This window comes from Saccostrea cucullata, unplaced genomic scaffold (genome assembly GCF_032062105.1).
Source record: "Saccostrea cucullata isolate Sc308-1 unplaced genomic scaffold, CSIRO_AGI_Scuc_v1 ctg15734, whole genome shotgun sequence".
NCBI lineage: Eukaryota > Metazoa > Mollusca > Bivalvia > Ostreida > Ostreidae > Saccostrea > Saccostrea cuccullata.
In genome coordinates, this window is record NW_026927389.1 from 21,393 (window position 1) to 30,633 (window position 9,241).

Below are 9,241 nucleotides of genomic sequence, written 5' to 3' on the forward strand. Positions count from 1 at the left end.
ATAAGAAGTGTCGCTGAATATGCTTAAAACACCCTAATTGGGTATTTGCAAGTTAGTACCCAACAAAACTTGGACACGACTATTTGTCCAAAAAAGTGTCCAAAAAAGTTGCTTTCACGGACGCACCGTGTTTTGTTGTTTCAGTTTTACATTCGGAACTCTAAATTCTCGAGAGTTCCGAAAATCAACTTCCGTTGATCTTGATCATAACAACGTTTGTTTTCATGGGAAAAAATATGGCGACTAAGAAACACTTAATGTCAACAAGATTTTCTGATTGACAAGAGAAAAGGTAAGTTTATTCGATTAATATTTATCCATTGCTGGGTTCTTGTTTAAGGAAAATAGATTTTAATGTAATTTTGAAAACAATTGTGCACAAAATTAAAATAGATATATCGGAACAATTAATCCTAAGTTGCAACTTGTTTGTATTTTGAATTTTCTCTGTCTTTTTAACTCTCTTGAGGGCGAGAAGTATTTAGTAAATGATCGTATATTGTTAGATAATCTTTAATAAATCGAAAGTGTTTATTATTTAATTTTATATCATAACCAACTATAAGTATGTTCCGACAATGTATATTGGAAAGGGAAATGAAAATTTTAACAATCGTGTGTTCATAAATCAGCTGTAAATTATCGGTTCATGTAGACAGTATTACAATCGCAAAGTGAGCTGAGATGATGATAAATGGGATAATTGACAACAACTAAATAATTGTATGTAAGTTTATCTCATCTAATATGTAAGAGATTCATTGTATTACTGAAAAACGTTCAGTCAAAACAGTGCTTCTTTCTGTCTTTGATTTTGACTGAGTGTCTGCTTTATTTTGATTTTTTAAAAAATTATTGTTTTTGTCATTTGTTTTAATTAATTTAAAACCAATACTGAAATTGATATAGGGCTACTATAACTATTTCACATGATGGGTGTGTAATTAGCATTGCGCTACACCTGGGGCTTCCATTTTTGAGGATGGGCCTAGTGGTTTTCTGCACTGAGGAATCCCCTTGGGCTATTAGGAATTTTAAAATACACATGTAATAGATGAAAAGCACCACCGGTATTTTCACTCTTTTTTGCTATTAAATTCCCTAATATGGAAATATTCCAGACAGCATGCTCATATTATCCATAAATCTCCACAACTGCATCCATTTTGCAGTACTACAAGACTGATTTACTTAAAAACGATCTTTTATTTCCTAATTTGAATTCCCCCCTTTCCTTTGTTTAATATAGCAATATTGGCTTGTACATAAATGCCTCACAGATATCTCATTATTAAATTATATACATTCACTAAATCAGCTCAATGATAAGTGTCATGCAATTATGTAGCGTTTTTTAAAGCCATGGCGTAACTGATCAAAAAATATATTTTTGAAAAATACAAAATTAAGTGAAGAAATATAGTTAATACATTTAAATTAAAGCTTTTCATACAATTCGGAGCACGGAGAACACCCCGTTTTATCTAATAATACGATTTTATCTTCTCTGTAATGTGTTATTTAAATCTTTTGTATTTTCTTCCAAGTCGGAGAAAATTCCGAGAATCCAAATTAAATTTTGATATCTTTATAACGCAATTGACTTAGATTTTGTAATTTACGGAAAATTTCTATCTTTATCATGTTTATATAAAGTAATGATACAAATAATAAGTTCTTATAATTTTAGTCTAATAATTTTCATTTTACATACGCCATATATGGCTTTAAATGATTCAAGATGAAAACAAAATGATTTTTGCTTCGTTTTAATTAGACGAACTAGTGAATGACCAGAAAAGGAATATTTAAAATCTTTTTTTCATTTTTTTAAATCATTAATTTATATATGATTAAATTTTATTAGCGAAAATTAAATTAAACTTTAATTTTAAAAAGAATCATCTGTAGTTAATACCCTGCAGGGCCCGTTTCATCAAAGGTTGTACACCCAGTCGTAGCGCTACGCCGGCGTAAAGTCGGGACTAGCACGAATATTTGCATTTCATTAAAGAGTGTATCGTTACGCCTGACTAAATTTAGGCCAAAATTTTACGTCTACTCATGGGTAGGCGTAAGTTAGGGCGTAAAGTTAAAATAAGGCCTTTTTATTAATTTCGGCGAGTTCTAAAGAAAAAGTAAGGTTCTAAGAAGAATTTGAAATACAAACAATACATTATTTAATTATGCATATTATGAAGAAGGGGAGGGGGGGGGGGTGTTGTTACAACCACTTGGGGACGTAGTTGATTTGAGTAATAATATACTCAAATAATATTTTGATAAATTTCTGCTGAGAAGAAAAGATTGTCTTATTAGAGATTTCTTACGTTTTGACAATGCATTCATACACATTTGATTGTGGTATTGTATGTCTAAGGTATTGTAAATCAATTTACATATATAGCTGTATTTCTACACCCCGCTTGAAAAGCGGGACGGTACATGTATATGTACATGTATATACTATTTAGTAATCGGGATGTCCGTCCGTCCATCTGTTACGCTTTGGGGGTACCCATCTCTATCCGCAACTCCTTTCATATCACTGATTGAAATTTGGTGAAATTTTCACAGAATCTTTATCATATATTGCCATTGTGCCTTATTGTACTTTCTGACACATATTTTTGGTTTCCCGCAGAAAAACACATGGACACTGCCATTATATTTATATGGAAGGCGGGGGATATCTTTTATTGAACTCATTGCTTACGGTACCTCTAGTTTCTTTTTCATTTACTAAAAAGAGACCCATTAAAATTGTCTATTTTGAAAAATATTTTCCAACAGCATATTTTCTGAAAAACAAAAATTACAAAAAAAAAAAAAAAAAAAAATCGGTTTCAAAAGCATAGTTATCATCTTTCATGTAATTTTCTACATTTAAGAAAAATATTCAAAAAAATAACCCATCTTAAAACCAAATAGTTTTTGTCATGTTTGAAGAGTCCATTTCTTATTTACTTCTCGTCCACATGCGTGGATCCAGAGGGGGTCGGAGAGAGGGTTCAGAATCTCACGAATTTGCAGATTAATTAACATTGAATGTACAGATTACTTAGTTAAGGACGAAAGTAATTATTTTCCTAGGTATCTGGGACAAGTGATGTTCCCGGCGAATCATAGACCCCAACCCAGGGAGGGGGTTGGGGTCTCATAGACAATAAGAGATTTTTGAAAGTGGTAATAAATTATTGCTTTTATAATATCGATGTAAGACGGTGATAATTACACAGTTAAGTTCAAGAATGAATTATTCTTAATTTTTTTTCTCAGACAAACATTGATGCAGAAGACATCTTTAATTTTCATAATTTTTTTAAAAGAGCAAATCTTACATAGTATAAGATAATCTGAGCGCATATAAAGCACATATAAGATGAAAATATACATGTTTTTTATTTCCTGCATTACTTACATTTTAATGAAAACAAAATAAAGAGTAGTTGTAACTAAATTTTAACACCACACAAGCACAGAGAATTTTTGCAAGAATATCTTTGTAGTCATTTTTCCAACCCCCCCTCTCTCTCTCTCTCTCAATTATGAATCAATTGAATTGACAAAAAATTTATAAATACAGAGAGGATTATCTTACATGTACCATAGTAGTAAACGTGTAAAATTTATTTCTTGACTCAAAATGTGTTCATTTGTAAACCGTTTGCATTTTGTTTTCATTATTTTTGCTTGCATATACATTTCTTATTAAAGTTTTTAAATCTTATTCTGTCTCAAACTTAATTATTAGTATTTGTCAGTAGAATCAGTATTTATCGAATCATGAAATTTATTATCAAAGGCGAAGTTATTAACCTGTATCAATTTCGGGAAGAGGGGGTATGGCTGTAATTAAATTTCCAAAATGAATAGTTTTGCTTAATTCCCAAATACAACCTTTCAATTTATTAGACTTTTATTATTGAAATATTGTAAAAAAAAAAAAAAAACTAAAATTGGTTTCTTAAAAGATGCATGTCTCTTACATAACACTATAAACCCATGCATGTTTCAATTAGTGCAAGTATTAATTTATCTATAACTTGTGTTATTCTGTACTTTGACGTGCTACAATTTATACATGTTTGTACGCTCTGGGCAATGTTTATGTTTTTGCGCCTGTGCAATGCAACATTGTCAATGACTTAGCCCTGTGACTAATCGTATCTTTTACGGCTAGACTTACGCCACATGGTGAAACGCAAATTACGCCCGACTAAATTTTGGCGTAATCCCCGGAAGTACGCCTAAGTTAAGGCTTAACTTTATGACTTTTGATGAAATGGACCCACTTTTTTCACGATGAACTTTTTTTCAATGTTACTTTTTAATTTTTGCCTCTATATTTGGGCTTGTCACTTTTTACTCGGGGATAGTAACTTTATTGCCACAAAGCTGTGGATTAGTACTTGATTTCCTTTATTGCACAGCGATGACTATGATTTAATAGCACAAAAAGCTAATGGGTTTACGTATGTGAATTGATATGATTAATGCTTACTAGTGATTTTAGGATAACTGGAGATAATGATTTCTTTTTTCCACTGATATTACATAAATATTTTCCTAAGTATTATGTTACAATAAATTGGTTTAGATTTTTTTTTTATAAAAGTAATCAATAACTAGTTCTAATTGTAACGGGGACCGTTACAGATGTTCCCCAAACGCTCCCCAACTCCCTTTTTGTGCAAATTTCCTTTAAAACTTTTTTCAATATGCTTAGTATCGCAGGATTTCATAAAAAAAAATTTAAAAGCTACAATGATATCAACTTTTTGTCATTTAACGCATTGTTCGCAAACGCACGTGCATGCACATGCAAGGTGATCATGACATGTTATCTAAACCATTAGCATATCTTTATATTCCAGAAATCAATAAAAAGTCATAAAAATATAAATTTTACCGTTTTTCAAACATAGTGTTCATTTTACGCATTGCGTGTGCGCATGTGCATGCAAGCACGTCCTTGCATTCAATTTTGATAACAATATCATGTAGGAATCCATAATACCTATTCATATTCTAAACTTCATCATGTTTTGTTGAGAAACAAGAAAGATATAGGCATGTAAAGTTTCAGCCAATCAGATTGCAGCACACATGGATTTATGTGCTTTCATGATAATTCTTATATATCATGCGGTAGATCTTCATAATATGTGACTAAGTTCAAAATTTCAAAGGATTATGACGTAAAACAAGAAAGATTTTGAGACTTTAGTTTCAGCCAATCAGAGCAAAGCGCACGTGCATGCGCGTAAGATCTTGCAATTTTGACCATGTCATCTTGTCCATACTACTACTATATTCATGCATTGTGAGTTTCAAAAAATTCCATCAAGAAATAGAAAAGTTACGGCTTCATCCATTATCTTGGTAATTTCACATGTTGCACGTGCGCGCTCTTGCCAGCACACGCGCATGTACGTGCTTTCATGAAAATTATTATATATCATGCTGTAGATCTTCATGTTGTGTGACTAAGTTCAAAATTTCAAAGGATTATGACGAAAAACAAGAAAGATATTGAGACTTTAGTTTCAGCCAATCAGAGCGAAGCGCACGTGCATGCGCGTGAGATCTTGCTATTTTGACCATGTCAACACGTCTATACTACTAATACATACTTATATTATGAGTATCAAAGTATATAATCAAAAAATAGAAAAGTTACGGCTGTATCTATTATTTTGGTCATTTCACGCGTTGCACGTGCATGCTCTTGCAAGCACGTGCGCGCAAAATGACCTTCGTTCCGCAAATCTACATAACATGCCTACTAACCCTAAAAAGGTTTCACCTAAGTCGGACGTGTAGTTTACAAGATCATTCGCGGAAAAGATTTTCCCAGGAAGAAGAAAAATAATAATAATAATAATAATAATAAGAAACAGAGTAAAACAATATGTTCCCCAACTTCGTTTGGGGAACATAATTACAATGAAAATTAAAACCATAATCATGTTCATTGAGGATTTTCAATATGTAACAGGTCAAACAGGAACTTCAATTGTGAACATTGCAGAGAACACACCCATCAGAAGATGACCCTCAGAAATAGGACAATTGTAAGTAATCAGTAAAATGAACAGGAATACTTCATGCCAACCATAAGATTTTTAGAGACATTTTCGCTTCTTAAATTAGAAGAGATGAAGGAAAAACTTGTACATACTACATAACTACTAGGCAATCAACCTTTAACTGCAGGAAAACTTTTGGTATGTGCAATACAGCTACATAAAACCTCTTTAGTATTCATGTTAAGTTTGAGAAAGTACCTTAGTATTTTTTTTAGCTCACCTCAACGAAGTTGGGGGGAGCTTATGTGATACCCTCGGCGTCGGCGTCGGTGTCGGCGTCGGCGTCCCGGGTTAAGGTTAAGTTTTTTGGAGCAGTTTTCTTTTTAAGTACTTCTATGTCCTATATTGATTAGACATGCATGGAAGATGTTGCTAGTGTGTTTCATTGTACCAGTCAAAGTTTCAGATGCTGCAATTTCAGCAAAGGAATGACCAGGTTAATGTTTTTGGTGCAGGTTAACATTTTTGGTGCAGTTTTTGGTGTAGGTCTCATTTCCGAGTAACTATAAGCCCTATGTTGACCAAACTTACATGGATGATACATCTTAGGATGCATACTACCAGCCTTGCTTCAGATGCTGAATCTGACCTACATTTTCCGGTTGAGTGAACAGGTTAAAGTTTTTGGTGAAGGTTTCATTTCGAAGATACTTTGAGCCCTATGATGACCAAACTTGCATGGATGGTACATCTTAGGATGTATTCTACTAGACTTGCTTCGGATGCTGAATCTGACCTACATTTTCCGGTTGAGTGAACAGGTTAAAGTTTTTGGTGCAGGTTTCATTTCCAAGTTACTATGAGACATATAATGACCAAACTTACATGGATGATACATCTTAGGATGGATACTACCAGCCTTGCTTCGGATGATGAATCTGACCTACATTTTCCGGTTGAGTGAACAGGTTAAAGTTTTTGGTGAAGGTTTCATTTCGAAGATACTTTGAGCCCTATAATGACCAAACTTGCATGGATGGTACATCTTAGGATGTATTCTACTAGACTTGCTTCGGATGCTGAATCTGATCTACATTTTCCGGTTGAGTGAACAGGTTAAAGTTTTTGGTGCAGGTTTCATTTCCAAGTTACTATGAGACATATAATGACCAAACTTACATGGATGATACATCTTAGGATGCATACTACCAGCCTTGCTTCGGATGATGAATCTGACCTACATTTTCTGGTTGAGTGAACAGGTTAAAGTTTTTGGTGAAGGTTTCATTTTCAAGGTACAGTGTACTATGAACCCTATAATGACTAAATTGCATGGATGGTACATCTTAGGATGCATACTACCAGACTTGCTTCGGATGCTGAATCTGACCTACATTTTCTGGACGAGTAAACAGGTTAAAGTTTATGGTGCAGGATTCATTTCCAAGTAACTTTGAGCCCTATAATGACCAAACTTGCATGGATGGTACATCTAAGGGTGCATTCTACTAGGCTGGCTTCGGATGCTGAATCTGACCTACATTTTCTGGATTAGTGGAAAGGTTAATTATTTTATACAGGTTTCATTTGCAAGTAACTTTAAGCCCTATGTTGACCAAACTTGCATGGATGATACATCTTAGGATGCACACAAATGGACTTGCTTCAGATGCTGAATTCGACATACATTTTCCAGATAATAGACCTCGTAAAAGATATGGGTGCAAGTCTATCACCAAGAAACTATAAGGCTTATATAAACCAGTTGCTTAAATGATGCATCAATGGATGAAAACTCTCAATCTTGCTTCAGATGCTGGATTTTAATTACATTTTCATGATGAAGAACTAGTTTTTAGTTTTTATATAGGTCTATTCCAAAGTATCAAAATTGCATAAATTTTGCATTTTTGGATGTACACTTTTTGTTGGTTAATTGTGTGACTTAATTTGCCTTACTTAAAGACAACACACGTTGAGGTGAGCTCTGTAATCTCTGATTACCTATGTTTAGTGTTTGCCAACATTTTCATGCACACTGTTTGCTTGTTTGTACTATCATTTTATTTTAAATTCTTCAGATGCCCTTTACCTTTGCCAGTTTAGAATCATTTGTTTTAAGGGCATCTGAGGGTTGGTTCCAGAACTTAATTAATTGTAAAGTAAATACTGGGGTACTATACGGTCATAGGTTATGTTAATACATGTATAACATTTTGTTCTGATGGAGGTGGCATACAGGAAAAGAAACAATACTAGATATCACTTCAAAGGAATAAAACAGCTTCATCTTGTAGGTGTATTTTATTTAAGGATCACTACTTCATGTCTGATGTGCTGAAAGTTATTCATAATCTGTTTGACTGTAATTTTTCATATTTTCAACTTCTATCCAGCTTAGTCAATTTTAATTAAATTTTGTGCAAAGCATACCCCAGGAAGGGGGATGGAGTGTCAAGTGTGTCTCTGTCCCTGTCAATATAATTTCAAAGCAGTTAGTAAGGTTTGGGTCAATTTTAGATCCTCTTTAGCAGAACCATTGGGCTAAAAACAATACTAATGTGAAAGCTTTATCATTAAGTGTAGAGATGTTTTTGAAGATTATGTACCCCTAATGTACTGATAGTGTTACATTAGAAGTCTAAAATTTGCAAAGAATAGGTGTAAAATCTTCTTAACAATCAGAAACTAACATACTGTCTAATTAATATGCAACATCGTTTTGTGTCTTGAATGATGATTTTGATAAAATTATGGCGGATGGGGGTTAGGATGAAGATGCAGTTAGACATAGAAGAAAAAAAAAGAGTTGATAGAATTTAGTTTTTCTTCCATTTTATTTATCAATACATAAGAAATATACTTCTACTTCTTGGTTGGGTTTGATCAACATAAAGGGTGATCTTGCTGTAGTCAAGAAAAACATGTTTTATACGGCAAAGAAATGCCTTTATCTAATTGCAGAATGAATAAAATGGACAGAGGCAGAAGTGAAGAAGATGCATGAAATGAGGAATATTTCAAAGATTGCCTGAGCATAACCACTGCTACTGGATAAACATATGGCAATATAAAAGAGCAGGGTCAATGGAGGTATCATACAGTATAGGCCATGAGAGACCCTGAAGAAGAAAGTATTGAACAGAAACAAAAATAAAACCATTTTGACATTTATTGAAACATAGGATCAAAGTCTTACATGTAAAATT

At 33.2% G+C, this 9,241-nt stretch overlaps 1 long non-coding RNA gene across 1 annotated transcript; it reads left to right on the plus strand.

Annotated features, from left to right (window-relative positions):
- The first annotated feature begins 229 nt into the window (after positions 1 to 229).
- On the plus strand, positions 230 to 9,204 carry LOC134274318 (uncharacterized). The gene is made up of 3 exons (XR_009993587.1): positions 230 to 292; positions 6,002 to 6,077; positions 8,997 to 9,204. It is a non-coding gene; the product is annotated as an uncharacterized LOC134274318 (long non-coding RNA).
- Positions 9,205 to 9,241: the final 37 nt, after the last annotated feature.